The sequence below is a fragment of the Microcaecilia unicolor genome, chromosome 2, assembly GCF_901765095.1.
Source record: "Microcaecilia unicolor chromosome 2, aMicUni1.1, whole genome shotgun sequence".
Classification (NCBI taxonomy): Eukaryota; Metazoa; Chordata; class Amphibia; order Gymnophiona; family Siphonopidae; genus Microcaecilia; species Microcaecilia unicolor.
Window position 1 is genome coordinate 338,084,267 of NC_044032.1, and position 22,333 is coordinate 338,106,599.

The window sequence follows — 22,333 nt, forward strand, 5'->3', positions numbered from 1 at the left end:
GTTTTTTCAGCGGTGGCATATGGAGGGCCTGAGCAATTGGGGTCGGATGTTTGAGGAGGATTCTCTGATCCCGTTTGAAACCCTGAAGATCAAATACTCCATAGAGGATGGGGATGAATTTGCTTATTGTCAATTAGCACATTTCCTTAAAACTGAGGCTGTACGTAAGGTCATAAAAAGGGAACGGTTATGCCTAGAAGACATATGTGAGAAATTTGCCTTCTCACGGGGATTGATCAGTCGATTATATCACAGTATCGCTGCACAAGTACCTAGCTATACTCTACATAGGAAGAGTTGGGAAAAAGAGACTGGAATGGCCCTGGGGGAGACTGAGTGGGAGAGAATAGAGCGACATGTGGCCGGAGTGTATAGCCATGTCCCATTTAAAGAAAATGCAATGAAAGTATTATACAGATGGTACCTCACTCCGGACCGCCTTCAGCGCATATTTCCGGATTCTTCCGGGCTGTGCTGGAGGGGATGCGGACAAAGAGGGAATATGGGTCATGTGTGGTGGAGATGTGTAAAAGTTCGGGCATTTTGGAAGTCAGTACATGCTCGGTTACAGCAGTGGGTGGGATGTTCAATTCCGTGGACTCCTGAGCTCTTTCTCTTTTCAGTAAAGCCACCAGGACTAAAGAAGCCCCAACAAATCTTGGTGCAACAGGCACTGGGGGCTGCCAGAGTCACCATAGCTTCCCATTGGAAACAGACAGGGGTCCCGCCAATCAAAAAATGGCATAACAAATTGAGCTATGTGTGTGAGATGGAGAGGTTGATAGCGGTTAGAAAACGCCAGATGAATAAATGGCAATCGATATGGAAACATTTCTCTGATCGCTATGCAAACTCTGTAGTGTGATGTTATCATGACAGCAGCCTGTACGGTTACATCGCTAAATTAAATGGGAGGGAGGGAAGGGGGGGAAAATGGGAAGGGGGGGGGGGGGCGGGTAGGACACAGGGGGGACAATTAGCGAATATTGAAAAGTTTAAGAAAAATAACTTGAAGTCTACTAAGGTTTGTATTTGAATGTTACAGTTATATACGAAAAGTGTACTGGCTTTACCTATGTTTATGTAAGATTTGTGGACAGGTGCATCATTTTTATTGTATCGCAGCAAATCTGTATTTTTGAATTGCACAATAAAGACTTCTTATAAATAAAAAAAAAAAAAAAAAAGTATTTCCATGTAACTTCCTCAAGTGTTCCCTAGTCTCTCTACTTTTGGAATGAGTAAAAAATCGATTTGACTTCTACTCGTTCTACACCACTCAGTATTTTGTAGACCTCAAGCATATCTCCCTTCATCCGTCTCTTTTCCAAGCTGAAGAACCCTAACCTCTTTAGTCTTTCCTCATACAAGAAGAGTTCCATCCCCTTTATCATATTAGTCGCTCTTCTTTGAACCTTTTCTAATTCCGCTATATCTTTTTTGAGATATGGTGACCAGAACTGAACACAGAACTCAAGGTGTGGATGCACCATGGAGAGATACCAAGGCATTATAGTATTTTAGGTCTTATTCATCATCCCTTTCCTAATGATTCCTAGCATCCTGTTTGCTTTTTTGGCCACCGCCGCACACTGAGCAGATTTCAGCGTATTATCTACAACGACACCCAGATCTTTTTCTTGAGCACTGACCCCCCCCCAAGGTGGACCCTAGCATCAGGTAACTGTGATTTGGATATTCTTTCCAATGTGCATCACCTTGCATTTGTCCTCTAGCGCATGTTTACCGCAGGATGCACTCAGGCGTCCTGTGGTAATTTTGCAACATATATTCAGGTACTTATTTTGTACCAGGGGCAATGGAGGGTTAAGTGACTTGCCCATAGTCACAAGGAGCTGCAGTGGGAATCAAACTCAGTTTCCCAGGATCAAAGTCCACTGCACTAACCAACTTCTCCACTCCATTTAGTTGGTCTTAATCAACTTTGCCCTCTAGGTTATTCTGCACTTTGTGGCCTTGACCTGACCTCAAATAAACTACAAGGCTGGAAGTGTTGACCAAGCAATAGAAGGGCTCAAGGGACCTGGGACCCAGGGTTATTATCACAATGGCACCCCAGATGGGACGTGACAGATGGCCACATGAATGCATTTGAGTGAAGAGGACCCCAGCCAAACTTAGCAGAGCGATTTCCATAGTCACAAAAGGTAAGAGGTACAAAATGTGGGCACTGCTGGATAGGAGGAGAAGCTAAAGGGAGGGCAGAAGGGGCCCTCAATAACCCAGGCGGGTTTATGAAACCTTGGGCGGGGACTTAAGGAGCTGCACTTGGGCCCCTGTCTGTGTTTGTTCCCAGGCCAGCTTATGACAGAGTGATGGTGCAGGAGCATTCAGTCCATGGAGGAAACAAGCCCCAGCTGGAGGCCACTGGAGTATTGAAAGGCTCTAAATTATTCCTATCTGGTAAGAGTACCCGGGAGAAAGAAAGAAAGGGAAGTGCAGAGATTGAAGGAGTCGCAATCTGCACTTGGATTTTCCTGTCATTTCTTTCTGGTCCTGTTTCACCTGGAAAGACCTCATGGAGATCAGAGGCATAGGTTGAAGAAAGTCTAGGAGGTCTGCAAAGGGGGGAGATCCTGCTGCCAGGGAAGACTCATCCTGGAGGAAGGCCATCAAAAATGGACAATGGGGACTCAGAAATATGGGGTACCATGGTTCTAATGAGGGGACCTTTGCTGGGAGGGTAGGTTGCTAACTGCAACTGTCAGGAAGGAGCTGGAATTAGGACCAGGGAATCTGAAGTCCTAAAAGGCCCATGTGAAAAGGATACTAGGGGACCAGAATAGGAAATAGGTGATCATGTTGCTGGGGTATCCAACTTGATTGCTGGGTGTTGTATGGGTGACCAGATAAAAACAGTGTCACCTGAAGCGCAAGGGGAAAATCAGTCTTCCAGTATGTTATGTTTGATGGGGGGCCACACTGGAATGGGCCTCGAGAAAGGGATTTGAGTTTCCATTGGGGTGGTGAAAACTGAACCTGGGTTGAGTTGGGACCTTGTAGCCAGGAGAACACCAAGGAACCAGTCCCATATAGGGTAAGCAGGACACAGGAAGGCTTGCAGGAAAATATTGCCCAGGTGGATGCAGAATTGCAGAGTTGAAGACAGTCGGGAAAGAAACCTAGTAAGGTACAGCAGCGCCTGCAGGAAGCTCTAACGTGAAACTCTATGTCTGATCTTCAAGGCCCTGAAAGGAAATGGCCCCGAGTATCTGAAGAATAGGATGATCCTCCACACACTGCCAAGGACACTAAGGTCCTCCCAAGGACTTTCACTAACTACACCCTCTCCAAAAGACATTACATGATGTGATACCCGCAAGCGAGCCTTCTCCGGAGTAGCCCCCACACTCTGGAATGCATTGCCTGAAAGGCTCCGCTTAACACAAGACTATCTATACTTCAGGAAGCAAGTGAAAGCTTGGCTCTTCAACCAAGCCTTTAATGGAAGAAGTAACTAACTTGTTAGTCTCACTCACACACACAAGGATTGACTCGGGCTGCACATACTGCAGCGGGACATGTTTATCCACTCCTACCCTAGCTGAGATATTTAACCATCTCTCTGACCTCATGTGCAACTTTCTTCAAATCAGTCACCTTACTTTCTAATTCTTCTTACTTTTTTACTCATCTATATGTTACAACTTTGCCTTACCCTTCACTACCAATTATAATGTTCTATTACATATTGTGTAGTCATTGCAAGTAGTATATCATGCCATACTTTGTATTGCCGCCTTGAGTGAATTTGTTCAAAAGGCGGTAAATAAATCCTAATAAATAAATAAATAAACAGGGATTTATTGCAAGTCCTGATAGGAAAGATGCAGGCATTAGAGGTAGTCAGTGAGCGTATTATGCAGAAAGAAATGCCCAGCTTTTAGTAATGGGTCAAGTTGGGATGGACCTGGAGAAGCGTTGCCTGAAAGTAAAGGCAGACAGCTCAGAAACTGGAAGTGGTTCAAACTGAAGCTCAGTATCAGCAGATTAGTGAACAGGTTCTGGCTACAGTAAAGGACGAACTGTTAGAAGAACAATGGTGTAGAACCAAGAAAGAGCAAGAGTTGGCCCAAGTAGGGGGAATGTTAAGAGACCTGAAAGGGCAACATGAGGCTCAGTTGGCAGAGGTGCAGCAGTTACATATTGTAACCAGGTCACCTTTCCAAGACCCAGCCACGGCTGACCCTGCTTAGCTTCCTTCCAAGTACCACGTGGGTGGAAAGCTTTACTCCACGGTCCGGCACTCATGCAACACTCTCAGGTTCCAGCCCTCTTTGATCATCACCCTCTGTTCTCCTCCTAACAGGTTTCATTGACAAACACACAGCAACTCCAATGCTTTTTATAATTAAGAATTTTATTTGGCTTAAGCTTTAGTCACACAATTCCTAACCTTCATTGTGCATTTGGCCCTTTAACACAGTCCAGAATACCTCTCCAAGAGGTCCTTAATGTGTGCTCAGTCTCTTAGGACACTGCTTCCACTACTTAGCCAATTATCAGTTGCAACAGCTTTGTAACATCAGAGCATTTCATCACAGACCCTGCTTGAACTTGTATAAAAATGCTACAGCTATGAGCCTTGGTCCCCTGCCTAGACTTTGGTTCAGGCTCTAAAATGAGGGAAAAGCTTACAGGCCTGTGTGGCTCTTGCTTGAACTCCCAGTGTTGGAGCACTGCAGAGAACAACAGGAAACACAAGGGTGGGGGTCTAAAGGACAGAGTGACATTGTGGTCAGCCATGGTGTGAGAAAGGAAAGGTATAGCTGGATGCAGGGTCTTGCTTAAGATTTGTGGTCAAGCGAGCTTAAAGACAAAACCATGTTAGCAAGATAAAAGCTACTCATTAGCATGAGCCAGTCAGTGGTAACCATGACATTAGCATAGATCCAATCAGGTATATCTACTGTCATATTATCCATATCCTGAGGGCACCTATAAAAATCAGAGTATTTCCTGGTTTAAGTTAGAGAGAAGGGTTGGCACTCTCTCTCTCCAAGGGAAACTAATGTGACCAGCAGAACTGACAAATTACCTAATTGTTTTCCCTTGTAAAACCTTTAATTGGTAAAAGAAATTATAAAAGATTAGGAACTAGCTAACACCTGTTTGCAGCTTGAGAATTATATTCCAAGAATCAATTGATTGTACATGCCATTTGTATATCTTTTGGTGTCTTTGGGCGAGTAAATAAATTCATAATCTTTGGAGCTATAGTGTCTTCCCTTATCTTCACTAATATTTGTTAGTAATCTCTTGGGTTGGTTAAGGAATGGTAATTAATATTCTATGTGGAGATGTAGTCAGATTTGAGGTCCAATCAGCCTTCTTTTGAGGTTCTCTCCACTACTGGACAGCTGAACTCCAGTACCAGACAGAACCCAGGGGTCTCTGAACCCCTGAATTAAAACAAACTCTTCAGCAACCTGCCAGGATTATTAGCTGCATAGCATCAAGCCACTTAGCCAATTATCAGCTCCAATAGCCTTATAACATCAGGGCATTTAGTACCTTCCTGGTTTTGAGAGGCTCCGCCTGGCCCTCCTTCCTTGAGACCTTCTCTCCCAGGCACCAGGCATACCCCATCAAGCAGTAAACATTAGGCATCTGGCTTCCCCATCAAGCAGCAAACATTAGGCATCTGGCTTCCCCTCCAAGCAGCAAACATTAGGCATCTGGCTTCCCCATCAAGCAGCAAACATTAGGCATCTGGCTTCCACTCCAAGCAGCAAATATTAGGCATCTGGTTTCCCCATCAAGCAGCAAACACTAGGCATCTGGCTTCCCCATCAAGCAGCAAACATTAGGCATCTGGCTTCCACTCCAAGCAGCAAACACTAGGCATCTGGCTTTCCCTCCTTTCTCTCTCCACTGGGAGAAAGGAATTTATGAGGTGATCAATAATTCTCCCCATCTCTTTAGGCCCTGCCCCCTTGGTTCCAGTCAGGTCTCAGTCTAGAACTCTCCTTCTCTACCTTTCCCTCCCCCACTTCGATAGCTTCACCTGGTGGCCTCCATAGGGAAAAGCTGATCCTATGACATGAGCGCCCTCTAGCTGTCCCTTCAGGGTATAACCCAGATATTCCCTTGGAGCTCCCTCTACTGGCTCTATCATGGCATTTTCCCAGTTTCTTGTAGGAGTGCCCTCTGGCGGCTTCCTTGGGGTAGGGCAAACCTGTGTTTATCACAATATGCAAGCTAGAGTGGCCATGACCATTGAATTACAGCAGGCCAAGGAACTGGCTATGAGCTTAGAGGAGGCTAAGCAGGGATAGGAAGTTCAGATAGTGAAACTGCGAGGGCATTGGAACACTCCAGGGTCATGTTAGACATAGAGAGGCAGCAATGCAAAGCCTTGGCTGAGGGTCTAGAGCAAGCCAGGGGGGAATTAGAAGCTCAGGTGGAGAAACTGCAGCATGAGCATGCACAAGAACTCACTGGGTTAGGAGTAGAGTTACAAGTAGCTCAAAAGAGAGCTGAAGGTCTAGAGAAAACTAACCAGGAGCAGAAAGCTCAGCTAGATAAGCTGCAACAGGTACACACCCAGGCAATAACTACCTGGATGTCAGAGGTACAGCAAGGCCAGGAGGAGGCTGAAAGCCTCAGCAGGGCAAAGCAGGAGTGTGAGGTTCAGATAAAAGAACTGTGGTGAGTATATGTCCAGATTATGGAGGAGCTAGCCCTAGAATTATTCCAAGTGAAGAAAAAGGCAGAAGACCAGGAAAAGATCAATGAGAAACTGAACTGTAAGCGTAAGGAGCTAATGGTTAGAATAGAAAGCCTCATGCAGGGTCAGAAATAGGTAGAGCAAGAGCGTTAGTGTTTAAGGAATCAGGTGCAAAACCTCCAGCAGCAACTCCAGGCAGTGCAGCAAGCACAAGAGGCCATAGCTGCAAGGTGGGAGAAGGCCCAACTAGAGTTTGGAGTTAAGGTTAGAATACCCTTCCTGATTAACAAGGAGTCCTAAACCATTGACTTGACGAGGAGCAGTCCAAGGGAGATAGTAGCAAAACATCTGCTAAGGATCCCCAAGACACCAAGGGAGCAAAGAAGAGAGCGAGCAAAATCCTTGCAGGTGTCCAAAGTCCCAATAACTTGCTGAGAGGAGTTGAAGAAGCCAAGGGCAGGTAGATGCCTAACTCCATTGGGAATGGGGTTAAGGGTTCAACTTGGGAGAGCTCGGGGTCAAGTGGGAAAGGACACTAAAAATAGAGCCTTAGTGGGCAAAAAGATAGGAAAAATTAAAAGGGACCAAATCCCAGCCTTAGTTGGAAGGAGTTTTGGGTTGAAGCCAAAAAAAGCGGCCCTTACAGGGGTCAGGTAACAGGGGTACTGTCACAAAACACCTAGCCACCCGCCTGGGGTTACTCCATGGTCACTTAGAGGGTCTATCCCCAGCACAGCTCAGGTCCGTCTGCACCTGCCGCTCGTTCTCTACATTAGCACCCTCTTCCCACTGACTGGGTCATAACCAACTCTGGGCAAGTCTCCCACTCTCAAATTATCCCCAGTGATTTCTAGGTTACAGGGACCACATTCCCAGAAAGCACTCACAGACACAACACACAAACCACCAGGATTCTTTATCAGTCCAGACAGGAAGAACAAACAAACAATTGTGTTTATTCTCAGAACAAAAAAATGTGCAAATAGCAAACAGTAACAAGTAACTGAAAAATTGATCAATTAGAAAACTAACTAAACATATATATACTGTCTAAACGGTACCTGGGAAGGTCAGGACATATAATTCATAGCCTCAGCAAAGAGATCTGTCTCTCTTTCCTCCTGGGCTGAAACTGAACTCAAAACCAGTAAAGTCCAAATGAGATAAGCTCCTGGGCCAATGAGAACCCAGTCAACAAGATTTCAAATATATACTGCTTCTTGCTTCCTGTTTATATCAAACTAAACAAAAAACACTCAGTTCTCTGTAACATTTTTACAGTAAAGAAACACCACCTGCTGAACAAATAGGAGAAATACACTTCAGGACATAATCAATGCAGGAAAATATCTAATACATTTTACAGGCTTAAAACACACTGTTTCTTCATAGGTACAAAGAGATTTCAGAAGCTCCATAGAATTGGCTTCATACTGCCCAAGCCAAAGGATTGGCCCTGGTTGAGATGTTGTGGCTTCCCAGAGTAGTATTCTAAAGGGGAGCTCAACTCTTATTTATAATAAGGATCGCCCAAATAGGATTTACCCTGAGTGGGGGGAGGCAATCCCCACAGGGTATGAAAGGGATGTCAAGTACCAAGAGGACAAGGGAGTTCCCAGGTAACGTCATAAAACGCTTCCAAGAGAAGGATATAGCCCCAGGGAAAGGTAAGGGACAAAATTCTGGTAGGAAATCCCTATGAAGGGGCCCCCTAACGCTTAGGAAGGGCACTAGGTGGAAGTTTGGATGGATCAACCTTAGGATCCCAGATCAAAGTATTAAGCTGTGATGGACCCTAATTGCAATTAAACCTACCTCTAAGAAGAAAGGGAGAGACTTCCCCTGGGAGAGGGGGAAGGCTAGAGGCTTCAGGCAAGGAGTGTGTGGCAGACAGGGCCTGTCACAGTCTGAAGATGATTGTGCAGGCAAATTACATGGCCATGCAGAGGCACAATTGTATTTCTTCTGGGATCTTCTGGGCTGATAAAGGAGAGTCAGAGAGCCGCAATATCTTGAGGGGGGGGGTTGTATGATGAGGCAATACCAGGAAGCCCCTCTAGGGGGTAGATTCCCAGCAAAACAACCCTTAGGGATAAAGATTCTGGCCCTAGACCTAAGGGAGGGAAAGAAAAACCTGAACGCCCTCAGGATTAAGGATTAGGACTTTTCCTCCTAAACTAGAGGTGGAGTTACCTTGTTTGGCAGCCAGGGAGAGCCTCAGTGAGAAAGTTGCTCCCCTGGGTGTGTTACAAGAAATGATTTAATAAAAAATGTTACAAGAAATGATTTATCTTGGGGGAAAGAGCTCTAGAGCACTCACTAATGTTTATAATTTAATATATATATATGTGTATTCTCCACCAGTTGCTAATTAAAGCAACAATAATCACAATTGCAATGAATTAAATATTATCTCTGTTGAAATGCAGTGTCCTGCGTTTCAGATTTAAAGGTATGCACCCAGGACACAAAGAGACTATATTTTTAGCTTCAAAAAGGTTTATTAAGTTATAATATGATTAATGCAAGCATATAAATAAGGTTACAGATGAGAGAGAGTTCCTTTAAGAGATCTTTACAGATAATCTGTACTTAAGTAAGGTAGCCAGTTTAAAAATTAAGGTTACAGTTTAACTTACAGGAGAGTCTTTGTCACAAGCATGCTGTGATGAGCCATGTGGTCAGGAGCAGGGAGCAGGGCTTCCGCAGTGATGGATGAGTTGCAGTTGAAGAGATAATCTGCTTGTGTCTGGAACAGCTTCTATCTTTTATATCTTGCAAGCTGCAGGAGGATATGATCACAGAGTCCCAGCACCTTCTTCCTGGTTTGCACTGGATAACTTGCAAGGCATTATGGTTATTGTAGTCTGTTCACATGATCACATTATAAGTCTTTCCTTTCTGCAGATGTCCTGGCATCCATTTATCTGATAGCTGATGGGAGGGGGCAGGTATACCTCTGATGACAGGCAAATGTTTTGTTTATGGTTTTCCTCTGAGTTCTTTGTTGTCAATGGGTTCTCCAGACTTTCTTTCTCTTGGGTCTTTGGTTTTCGGAGATGTCCTGATGAGCCTTCAGGTATCCACCTAGTCATGCTTTGTTTCAGATGGGAGGAGAAGAAAGCTACCTTTTGTCTCTGTTAAGTGTTTGTAATTGCCTAGCCCTGCTACCAGAAATTCCCAGGGAAAAAGGGGAAAGAAGGTATTGAAATGCAGTTTCAGTACATCTTTTAAAAGCTGCATTTTTTATATTGATAAAATCAATAACTCTGCTACATATTTAATTCTGACAATTGGCTTATACCATAACAGGTGGAAAAAGCAAGATGTGCATCATCAGGAGGGAAAGCTAGGGGGAGGAAACAGTCCCATCCCTAGCTGAAAATAGGCAGGCTTGAGTAAGAAGGGCAGAGAGGAAAAAGCACTTGGGAAGAGGAAGGTGTCACTCTCTCCCACCTGGAAGTTATGAAGTATAGAGAGAAAGGTAACCCTAACTCTGGCTGGGAAAAAGAGGGCAGTGAACTGGAATAGGAAGCCTGCTAAAGGAATTCCAGGTACTGTAAAAGGCAGTTCTGGGAAGCCAAAGAAAGAAGCTTATTGGAGCGGGGAGCTGCCAGCCCTCAATAGTGGAGGGGGAAGACTGCACAAAGAAGCTTGTTGAGCACATCTGAAGTGGGACTGGATACCTCTGGTGAGCAAGTAATGGGTAAAAGACTTGTAGGAGTCTTTTGGGTTTTGGACACTATCTGCTTGCTGTTTTCCTTTTGTTAGTTACACTGGTGTTAAAACTGCTTGGCTGGAATAAAGGGAGAACACCAGGAGTGGATCACTTTGTGGCCTTGACCAGTTGCAGGGGGAGCGGTTGCTCCCCCAAACAGATTTTCAAAGAAAATGGCGCCTATGTGCCACAGGTTAAGCCTTTCCTACTACTACTACTACTACTACTACTACTACTACTACTACTACTACTAAACATTTCTAGAGCGCTACTAGGGTTACGCAGCGCTGTACAAATTAACGAATAAGGACGGTCCCTGCTCAGAAGAGCTTACAATCTAAAGGACAAAATGTCAAGTTGGGGTAGTTGAGATTTCCTGAGAAGAGGTGTAGTGATTAGGTGCCGAAGGCGACATTGAAGAGGTGGGCTTTGAGCAATGATTTGAAGATGGGTAGGGAGGGGGCCTGGCGTATGGGCTCAAGGAGTTTGTTCCAAGCATGGGGTGAGGCGAGGCAGAAAGGCCGAAGCCTAGAGTTGGCGGTGGTGGAGAAGGGTACTGAAAGGAGGGATCTGTCTTGAGAGCGGAGGTTACGGGTAGGGATGTAAAGGGAGATGAGGGTAGAGAGGTAAGGAGGGGCTGCAGATCGAGTGCATTTGTAGGTGAGTAGGAGAAGCTTGAACTGTATGCGGTATCTGATCGGAAGCCAGTGAAGTGACTTGAGGAGAGGGGTGATATGAGTGTATCGGTTAAGGCGGAAGATAAGACGTGCGGCAGAGTTCTGAATGGACTGAAGGGGGGATAGATGGCTAAGTGGGAGGCCGGTGAGGAGTAGGTTGCAGTAGTCAAGGCGAGAGGTAATGAGAGAGTGGATGAGAGTTCGAGTGGTGTGCTCGGAGAGGAAGGGGCGAATTTTGCTAATGTTATAGAGGAAGAAGCGACAGGTCTTGGCTATCTGCTGGATATGCGCAGAGAAGGAGAGGGAGGAGTCGAAGATGACACCGAGGTTGCGGGCAGATGAGACGGGGATGATGAGGGTGTTATCAACTGAGATAGAGAGTGAAGGGAGAGGAGAAGTGGGTTTGGATGGGAAAACAATAAGTTCAGTCTTGGCCATGTTCAGTTTCAGGTGGCGGTTGGACATCCAAGCAGCAATGTCGGATAAGCAGGCCGATACCTTGGCCTGGGTTTCCGCAGTGATTTCTGGTGTGGAGAGATAAAGTTGGGTGTCGTCAGCATAAAGATGATAGTGGAAACCATGAGAAGAGATCAGGGAGCCTAAGGAAGAGGTGTAGATTGAAAAAAGAAGGGGCCCAAGGACAGATCCCTGAGGAACTCCAACAGAGAGCGGGATAGGGGAGGAGGACGAACCATGAGAGTGTACTCTGAAGGTACGATGGGAGAGATAAGAGGAGAACCAGGAGAGGACAGAGCCCTGGAACCCAAAGGAGGACAGTGTGTCAAGAAGTAGGTTGTGATTGACAGTGTCAAAAGCGGCAGATAGGTCGAGAAGGATGAGGATGGAGTAGTGACCTTTGGATTTGGCGAGGAACAGGTCATTGCAGACCTTAGATAGTGCCGTTTCTGTCGAGTGTAGGGGGCGAAAGCCGGATTGAAGCGGATCGAGGATGGCATGAGTGGAGAGGAAATCAATGCAGCGGCTGTGAATGGCGCGTTCAAGTATCTTGGAGAGGAAGGGTAGGAGGGAAATGGGGCGGTAGTTGGAGGGACAGGTAAGGTCAAGTGATGGTTTTTTGAGGAGTGTTGTGACAACAGCATGCTTGAAGGTGTCCGGGACAGTTGCAGTGGAGAGAGAGAGGTTGAGGATATGACAGATGGTGGGGGTGATAGTAGGAGTGATGGTGTTAAGTAAGTTGGTGGGGATGGGGTCTGAGGAACAGGTGGTGGATTTCGAGGAGGAGAGGAAATGGGTGGTTTCCTCTTCGGTGATAGCAGGAAAAGAGGAGAAGGAGGCCTGGGTAGGTTGGTTGAGAGAGTGGGTTATAGGATGAAGAGGAGGAGAAGGTTTGGTGGTGAATTCGAGGTTGATCTTCTGGACCTTGTCACGGAAGTAGTCGGCCAGAGATTGAGGAGAGAGTTGGAGGTTGGAGCGGAGGGCACTTTGAGGAGGGAGTTCAGGGTGGCGAAGAGACGATGTGGGTTAGAGCTGAGGGAATTAGTCAGTTGGGTGTAATAGTCCTGTTTAGCGAGGAATAGGGAGGATTGGAAGGAGGATAGCATGAATTTGAAGTGAATGAAGTCAGTATGGGCGCGAGATTTCCTCCAGAGGCGTTCAGCCGAACGGGCGCAGGAGCAAAGGTATCGGGTGCAAGGGGTCAGCCAGGGCTGGGGATTGGTACGCCTTGTGGGACGGGAGATGGACGGTGCAAGGGTGTCTAGAGCAGAGGAGAGAGTGGCATTGTAAGTGGAGACAGCTTTGTCAGCAGATTTGGAGGACATGATGGAAGGGAGAAGGTCAGAGATACGAGAGGATAAGGTGGGGGGGTCAACAGCCTGGAGATTTCTGGACGTAGTAGTTAGTGTTGGGCAAGATTGAGGGGGAGGGTGCTGAAGTGTGAATGTGATTAGGTGATGGTCAGAGATAGGAAGAGCTGAAACGCAGAAATTGGAGGGTGAGCAAGTAGAAGAGAGGACGAGATCAAGACAGTGGCCAGATTTGTGAGTAGGGGTGGTAGGGCTCAGTTGGAGGTTGAAGGAGGAGGTAAGAGTGAGGAATTGAGAAACATATGAGTCGGATGGGTTATCAGTGTGAATGTTGAAGTCACCAAGAATGAGGGATGGGGATGAGGGCTCAGGAAAAATGGAGAGCCAGGCATCGAAGTCGGTAAGGAAGGAAGGGAGGGATCTATCAGGGGGGCAGTGGGTGGAACAGACGGATGGAGTGAACTTCAAAGGATGAGAAGCAGTGAGACTGAGGTAGGTGGAGAGGTTGAAAACTGCAGGAGGGCGAAAGTAGTAGCCCGACGCCGCCACTGCGGCCAACTGGGCGGGGCGAATAGGAGAAAAGATAACCTCTGTGGCATAGGGCTGCGATTGAGGCACAGTCGTCAGGGGTGAGCCAGGTTTCAGTTAGGGCGAGCAGTTGAAGGGAATGGGAGATGAAGAGATCGTGGGTGAAGGGAAGTTTGTTGCAGATCGAGTGGGCGTTCCACAGGGCGCACGAGAAGGGGAGGAGGGGAATAGAGATGAGATTGGAGATATCGCGGGGACGTTTGCATAGATGAGATGAGGATGAGGACAGGTGTGGGGGACCTGGGTTGGGATTGATGTCACCCGCGGATAGCAGGCGAAGGAGCAAGAGAGTGCGGAGAAGGGTGGGTGAGGAAGGGTGACGAAGGCGACGAAAAAGGGATGCGCTTAGGAGGAAAGGGGAAGGGTTCATGGCAGGAAGGAGGTGTTGAAGGTTGAGAGCTAGGAAGGAGGAGGAGGTGGTGGGGGACAGGGGTAGGTAGGGTATTGCAGTAGTGAGCAGGACAGAAGAGGACAGGGATGGGTAGTGAGATCGTGTGGTATACAGCGGTGGGAGGGGGAAAAGATTAGGGAGGGACAGGGCAAGGAATAGGATGTGATTGGGGGCCATGAGTAGTGACTGAGGTGTTCACAGGGCAGGTAGGTGGGCTGGGAGACAGGCAGCTGAGGGTGAGCAGGTGAGCAGTTGGGCAGGGGAGTGATGAGTTGGTAGGAAGATGGGCTGGGAGGCAGGCAGGTTTCAGGGTGGGTGGTAGTCAGTCAGTCAGGTGATTGGCTAGTAGGCATGTTGAGTGGCAGGAGCAGGTGGATTGGGTAGCAGGCAGGCAGGAGCAGGTGAGTGCGGTGAAGAGCACAGCAGCAGTACTGGAACAAGCTGGAATGGTTTGAAGCAGGAGCTGGCGGACTAGAACAAGCTGAAGCAGACAGACTGGAACAGGCTGGAACAAGCTGAAGCAGATGGACTGGAACAGGCTGAATCATGCAGTCTGGAGCAAGCTGGCTAGAGCAGAAGGCCTGGAGTAAGCAGGGAGAAGCTGGATCAGGCGGACTGGAACAAGCTGGAGCAGAATGACTGGAGCAAGCAGGGAGAAGCTGGATCAGGCGGACTGGAACAGGTTGGAGCAGATGGACTGGAGCAGGCAGGGAGAGCAGGATCGAGCGGACTGGAACAAGCTGGATCAGGCGGACTGGAACAAGCAGGAAGAAGCTGGAACAGGCGGACTGGAGCAAGCAGGAAGAAGCTGGATCAGGCGGACTGGAGCAAGCAGGATGGACTAGAGCAAGCAGGGAGAGCAGGATTGGGCGGACTGGAACAAACTGGATCAGGTGGACTGGAACAAGCAGGAAGAAGCTGGATCAGGCAGACTGGAGCAAGCAGGAAGAAGCTGGATCAGGCGGACTGGAGCAAGCAGGGAGAAGCTGGATCAGGCAGACTGGAACAAGCAGGGAGAAGCCGGATCAGGCGGACTGGAACAAACAGGAAGAAGCCGGATCAGGCGGACTGGAACAAGCCGGCAGAAGCCGGATCGGGCGGACTGGAACAAGCAGGGAGAGCCGCGAGCTTGCTTCCCTTCCCTGACCTGCCCCTCACTTATTGGTTCGTGCTGCTTACTGCCTCCCCGACCCGGCTGCAAACTAAAAGTAACAAAAGAAAGCCGCGCGCAGTGTCACAGCTTTATTGCGCTGCTGCCGGTTTCCTCCCCTTCCCTGACCTGCCCCTCGCTTATTGGTTCGTTCCACAACTGCCTCCCCAACTTGGCTGTGAAGTAACTTAAAAGTAACATAAGAAAGAAAGCCGTGTGCGGGGTCATAGCAGCTCTATGTGCGCTGCTGCCGGTTTCCCAGGAGGGCGGAGAGAAACCGGCAGCAGCACACATAGAGCTAGTATGATCCCGTGCATGGCTTTCTTTCTTTTGTTACTTTTACTTCACAGCCAAATCAGGGAGGCAGTCACGGCATGAACCAATAAGCGAGGGGAAGGTCAGGGAAGGGGAGGAAACCGGCAGCGGCTCAAAAGAGCTATGACCCCACGCACGCTTTTCTTGTGTTACTTCGCAGCCAAGTCGGGGAACCAGTACATGAGGGCCAGGAGCAGGTCAGGGAAGGGAAGCTAAGCTCATGGTTGTTTCAGGACTCTGAGGACTTCAAGGGGAGATGTCAGTGAGTGACCAGGAGGGACAGAACGAGAGAGAGAGACAGAGCAAGACAGATAGGGCTAATGAAGGGGTGAGGGAAACAGAGATGGGATGATGAACAGGAGAAAAAAAAGAGAGAGCAGTACTGGGGGAAGGACAAGCAAAGGGGAGGAGGAGAGAAAGAGAGTAAAACTGGATGCTGAGGGACGAGAGACAAAAGGGCAATGTGAATGGAAATAGAGAGAGAGAGGTGATGTTGGACGGTGAAGGGGTGAAAGAGACAGTGGAGTGATGTTGGATGTCTGGGGGGGAGATGGAGGGGGGAATCCTGCATGGCAGATGGAGGGGGAGAGAGAGAGTCCTGGATGGGGCCGAAGCCAGGGCCGATGGGATGAGAAGAGAGATGGGATGATGTTGCATGATGAGCAGGAAAAAAAAGAGAGAGGAGTATTGGGGGAGAGAAAGGCAAAGCTGGATAGAGGGGGTTGGAGAAAATACAGAGTAAAGCTGGATGCTGGGAGATGACAGAAGAGCGATATGATGGGGAAGAGAAAGAAGTGATGTTGGATGGTGAGCGGATGAAAGAGACAATGGACTGATGTTGGAGGGGGACATGAGAGAAAGAGAGACAGAAGAGATCCTGGATGGCTGAGAGAGGGGGGTCCTGCATGGCAGATGGGGGAGGGGGAGAGAGGGTCCTGAATGGCAGATTGGGCAGTAGAGAAAAAAAGGGAGGGGGGAGTCCTGCATGGCAGATGGAGAGAGAGGCGATAAACTAAAAGCCTGCAACTCTGAAACCTTGTGGCCATTTGGCAATCTACTAAAAACATTGGTAGCCAAATCATTTTATAGTTACGAGTGAGGAAGGGGATAGGTCTCTAAAGGGGTTAAGTGAGGGTGGAAATGGGGTTAAGAAAAACGGTGAAAGAGAAACAGTAGGACATAGGGTATAGACGGAAGCATGGCCTTGAGACAAGGGGAAGGAAAGAGAGACAGGGATGGAGCTGAGGCTAATGAGAGAATAAGAGGCAGTGGTGGGTACATGAGGGCTAAGAGGGTGACTAGTTAGGAATGGGGGAGTAAGGAAGTGGGTGAAAGATGGGGGGGAGTAGGAGACTGAGGAAGGAGAGATACAGAGGGGCAAATGAAGTGCTGGAGAGGGAATGAGGGAGATGGGAAAAGCCAGATGGTAGATGAGACAAATCTGTGAAAAGGAGACTAAAGACTAGAAGGTGAGAGAATGAGAGTAAAATCAAATGGGTGGATATAATCATAGAGAAAAGAAAAGTGGGGTGGGGATAAAACAAAACAAAAGATCAATAGCAGACAGAAGAAAAGGTAGAAAACAAGAAATGGAAAGATCAACCTGGAAAAGAATTCAGGAGAAGACTGACTCATGGAAAAGAGATGGAGACCAGCTTAATTAGAACATTAAAATTCCCAGATGACAAAGGTAGAAAAATGGGTTTTTTTTAAAATACTTTTAAGGACTGAGATGTGCCTGCTTTGTTAAATGTACATTTTTTTCTATTTTTATTTTATAAAGTACAGGAGAAAATTAATTTCTGCTTCTCTCTTAGCAATATTGCCCTGCTTAAAGAGTCTGGCTTTCTTGAGGGTATCCATTTCAGGTTTTGTCTGCAGGTTTTTTTGTGGTCCCCTATTTTGTACCAGGTGAGAGAGGCTGTCCATATTCTGAGGTGAAGAATTCTGCTAGCACAGGAGTGGACAACCTAAGTCCTCAAGGGCCACAACCCAGTCAGATTTTCAGTATTTCACCAATGAAAATGCATGAGATTTATTTGTATACAATGGAGGCAGTGCATGCAAACAGATCTCATGCGTATTCATTGGGGAAATCCTGACAACTCGACTGGCTTGCTGCCCTCGAGGACTGAGGTTGCCCACCCCTGTGCTAGCATATAGTATCTGTGTAGGAACAGTCTAGCTTGTTCCAGTTTCCCAGTAGCCGGTATATTGGTGCTCTAAGGCCCAGTATAATATTTATATCACTGACTTTTCATAGGTGGGTTAGGGTTGTTATGGTGTGGTTAGTTTTCAGTATAGGTTTTGAGTGTTGTCTTGCAGGATTTTGTGTTTTCACAAAATATTTGGCCCTATCTGAAAGTAGGCTCTGGGGCAAGGGCTATCTATCTATCTATCTATCTATCTATCTATCTATCTATCTATCTATCTATCTATCTATCTATCTATCATTTCTATAGCGCTACAAGGCATACGCAGCGCTGTACACCATACACAGAAGACAGTCCCTGCTCAAAGAGCTTGCAATCTAGATACTACAGGTAAACAGACAGAACAATTAAGGGTAAGGGAATAAGAAGTGAGGATAAAGGACAGGGTAAGCTGCCTTTGGTGGCCCTATTTGAAAGTAGGCTCTGGGGCAAGGGCTGCCTTTGGCGATCCTTGTCACCTAAAGTAAAATGCTCAGGACTAGTGGTCTTCACATCCTATAGTCACCATACAAACAAAAGCCCATCTGAGGAGGCTAAGGAGGCTAGGGCTTTTCAGCTTGGAGAAGAGACGGCTGAGGGGAGACATGATAGAGGTATACAAAATAGTGAGTGGAGTGGAACAGGTGGATGTGAAGCATCTGTTCACGCTTTCCAAAAATACTAGAACTAGGGGGCATGCGATGAAACTACAGTGTAGTACATTTAAAACAAATCGGAGAAAATATTTCTTCACCCAACGCATAATTAAACTCTGGAATTTGTTGCCGGAGAACATGGTGAAGGCGGTTAGCTTAGCAGAGTTTAAAAAGGGGTTAGACGGTTTTCTAAAGGACAAGTCCATAAACCACTACTAAATGGATTTGGGAAAAATCCACAGTTCCAGGAATAACATGTATAGAATGTTTGCACGTTTGGGAAGCTTGCCAGGTGCCCTTGGCCTGGATTGGCCGCTGTCGTGGACAGGATGCTGGGCTCGATGGACCCTTGGCCTTTTCCCAGTGTGGCATTACTTATGTACTTACGATTTAAACAAAGTGTCTAGCAGTGGAAGGAGTGTGTCTGCTGTCCCTGAGGTGATGGTCACAATTTGAGTATTTTTACTTGTAGTTAAGAAGACAGGCTGCCTGCTCCCGCAAGTCCTGGGACATCTGCTGTGTCTGGCCTCCTGATGTAACTTCCTGTTTTCCTCTTAGGTGGGACACAGCAGAGGCAGTCTGTGTTAAATCATTACTGGCCACAGCCATGGCACCTGAGCGACAACATCGGCACTGCTGCCTAGCCGACACCAAACGGCACCTATTTTACAAAAGTCTGCTCCCCCTAACCTCAAAACCTGGCTACATCTCTGGCCTTGACCTGAACTCATGTAAACTACAAGGCTGGGAGTGTTGACCAAGCGACAGAAGAGCTCAAGGTACCTTCCTCCACTTAGATATTGATATACACCTTCCTGTTCAAGTTCCTTTATCTCACAGTCATCAGTCAGAGAGATGTTTTCAGTTTTGCTCAACCTTTCTCTATGGAAAGTTGCCTTAGCACAGGGGTTCTCAACCCAGTTCTTGGGATATACTTAGACAGTCAGGTTTTCAGGATACCTCAATAAATATGCATGAGATAGATTTGTGAGCCCTACCTCCACTGTATGCAAATTTATCTCATGTATACACTTTGTGGTTATCCTGAAAACCTGACTGGCTGACTGGATTGAGAACCCTGCCTTAGCACATTTGACAACATTTTTCTCTATGGTGGATTCTTTCATGCTTTCTTAGACCAGATTTGGTGTGGAAACATCTATCACATTCAGAACAGCTACTTATTTTTTCTCCAGTGTGGATTCTTTCATGAATTCCAAGTTTATGTTTTTGACTGAAGCTTTTACCACATACAGAACATTTATATGTTTTTTCTCCAGTGTGGATTCTTTCATGAATTCTGAGTTGACATTTTTGACTGAAGCTTTTACCACATTCAGAACATTTATAAGGCTTTTCTCCAGTGTGGATTCTTTCATGAATTCTGAGAAAACATTTGTGGCTGAAGTTTTTACCACATTCAGAACATTTATATGGTTTTTCTGCAGTGTGGATTTTTTCATGAATTCTGAGTTTACTTTTTTGACTGAAGCCTTTACCACACTCAGAAAATTTAAATGGTTTTTCTGCAGTGTGGATTCTTTCATGAATTCTGAGTTTACTTTTTTCACTGAATCTTTTACCACATTCAGAACATTTATATGGTTTTTCCCCAGTGTGGATTCTTTCATGAATTCTGAGTTTACTTTTTTCACTGAAGCTTTTATCACATTCAGAACATTGATATGGTTTTTCTCCAGTGTGGATTCTTTCATGAATTTTGAGGTATCCTTTTCGATTGAAATTTTTCTTTTTACCACATTCAGAACATTTATAAGGTTTTTCTCCCGTGTGGATTCTTTCATGAATTTGGAGGTTATTTTTTTTTTAGTGAAGCTTTTATCACATACTGAACATTTAAATAGCTTTGCTCCCTTGAGGTTCATTTGATGCACTTGTTTCTTGCTAATACTGATTAATTCATGTCTTCCCTGACTGAAGTTTTTATCATGTACAGAAGATTTTGTTGTTTTTCTTTCTTTAGAAACTTTTTCATGAACTGTAAGTTGTGATTTATATGCATACAATCTGTCACACTCTGTACACTGGAACGGTTTGTCTTGTCTCTGAATTGTTTTTTTGTCCTTTCAGGTTTGTCTTCCCAGTTAACATTTCCCCAAATGTAGTGCTCTGACAAAGTCTCTTTCTGCTGATTCTACGATTTTGTCTGAAATTTGGGTAGTTGGTGGAGTTTCTCCCTTTTTCAGTACACATATTTGATTTCTCTGCTTTTAGGGTATTTTCTTTCGCGCTAGGTAGTCTTACGTTACTAATATCTCCCACATTATCAGCTGAAGGATCCAGGCTGTCTCTGGAGGGGTCTTTGTGTTCCCATTCCTCCTTCTGTTGCCCATCGCACACTCTCATTCTCTTATTCCCAAATCTGTTATCTGTTGGATAAAAATGAATGTATGCACATAAACTATACAGTTATTGAGTAAGACATATATATAGGCAAATATCTCCACAGAAGTCTTTAGTTCTTACCTGATAATTTTCTTTCCATTAGTCCCAACAGATCAATCCAGAGACTTATGGGTTATGTCCCTCTACCAGCAGGTGGAGATAGAGAGAACTTCAGAGGTTTACTATATGTGGTCATGTGCAGTCACCTTAACTTCAGTATTGTCGATACCAAAGCAGTGGAAGACAAAAGAGGAAGTCCTCTCCTGCCTGCATAAAGCCCATTTAAGCTCCTCAACCACTCCTGCGGGAGGGTAACAGAAGGTTTTATGTTTTGATTTGTTTTGTTTTGCCTTTTTTTATATTAAACAATTTTTATTGAGGTCAATACAGAAGATACGTCCACAGCAAAATTACATACAGACTCAAATAACAATAAGTTCAAAATGTGGGCGAGCTATTACATTCTGTCAACTTTTTTTTTTTTTTAAAGCAGTGCATCCCCACCCTGCACCTTTATTCTATGCATAACATTAAACACAGACCCTCATCTAGTCCCAGCTACAGTGAACTTATTTAAGGGACTAAACTAAACTAAACTGCAACGGTGTCATACCGTAAAGAAGTGTACCACTACTGCGCCTTGTGCTCAAGCACGAGGAAAGTCACTACAGGTTCCTGGCCACATGGCAACAGGAACTATGCATCAAGGGAGGGGGGGACCCAACAGTGACTTTCAGCACACTTGAGCGTGAAGTTCTACAATACTGCTGTTCTTTACAGTACCAATGCTGTTGTAGTAGAAATTAAGAAGGATCTGAGAAGGGAATATTTGAGTGGAGAGGGCAGGCCACAAAGGGGTGTTATGAAAGGGAGATGGAGGACCATATGAGGGAGGGAGATGGGCAGAACTGTGTTATGACTCTGAGTGGGAGTTTAAGCTTCCCCACAGGGAGTATGGGAGATGATCAGCCAAAGTAGGAGACTTGACAGGTCTGCAAAAGTCAGTCCTATCTTTATGTGGTTCATAGCTGGTTAAGTGCTAAATATCTCATTTAACTGGCTATATTGTTGCTGGCTCCGTAAACCCACAAATTCAATGCAAGACCCTGGGGATAATGCTAGCAGTGTTTGCCTCAGCTGAATATTGGGCCTATTATCTACTGGGTTCATTTAAAAATAATTAGTACTCTTAATAATTTCTGTGGTTTATCTCCTACTGCAGTGGGTCCATGAATAAGTTCACCATAGTCTATATCTGCAGCAGGGATGTGATCCTGTCGCACTGCTATTCTAGTATCCCTAAAGGACCCTGAGAATGGTAGAAAAAAGCCCAAATCTGAAAACTTAATAAAATAAATATATGAAAAGTGCCCTTCCCTTCAATCAATTAGTGTTCCAGTCAAATAGGGTTTTGGGGGAGGGGAAGCTGAGGGAACAAGTTCCTTACCTGAGGGGGTGTTCACCCTGAGTTCTCTTCTAGAGCCATGCCTGGACATAGTTAGTGTGTGTAACAGAGAGTGTCGAAAAGTATTGGAGAGTGCATGAGACACAGAGAGTCAAAGAGTGAATGTGTGTGAGAGCATTACATTAGTGTGTATGACAGAGCGACTGTGTTTAAGAGTGTCAGTGTCTCAGTGACAGACAGTCAGTGTGCTTGACAGAGTGACAACTGAATGTGTGAATCGGAGAATGAACCTATTTCACTCATATTTTTGTGTTTAAATCTGTTTATTGACACAATCATCAGAAATATACAAACAGAATACTGTAACAAGAGACAATA

At 45.9% G+C, this 22,333-nt stretch overlaps 1 pseudogene; it reads right to left on the reverse strand.

Moving 5' to 3' along the window:
- Window positions 1-19,227: 19,227 nt before the first annotated feature.
- LOC115462057 lies at window positions 19,228-22,046 on the reverse strand (annotated as a pseudogene).
- Window positions 22,047-22,333: the final 287 nt, after the last annotated feature.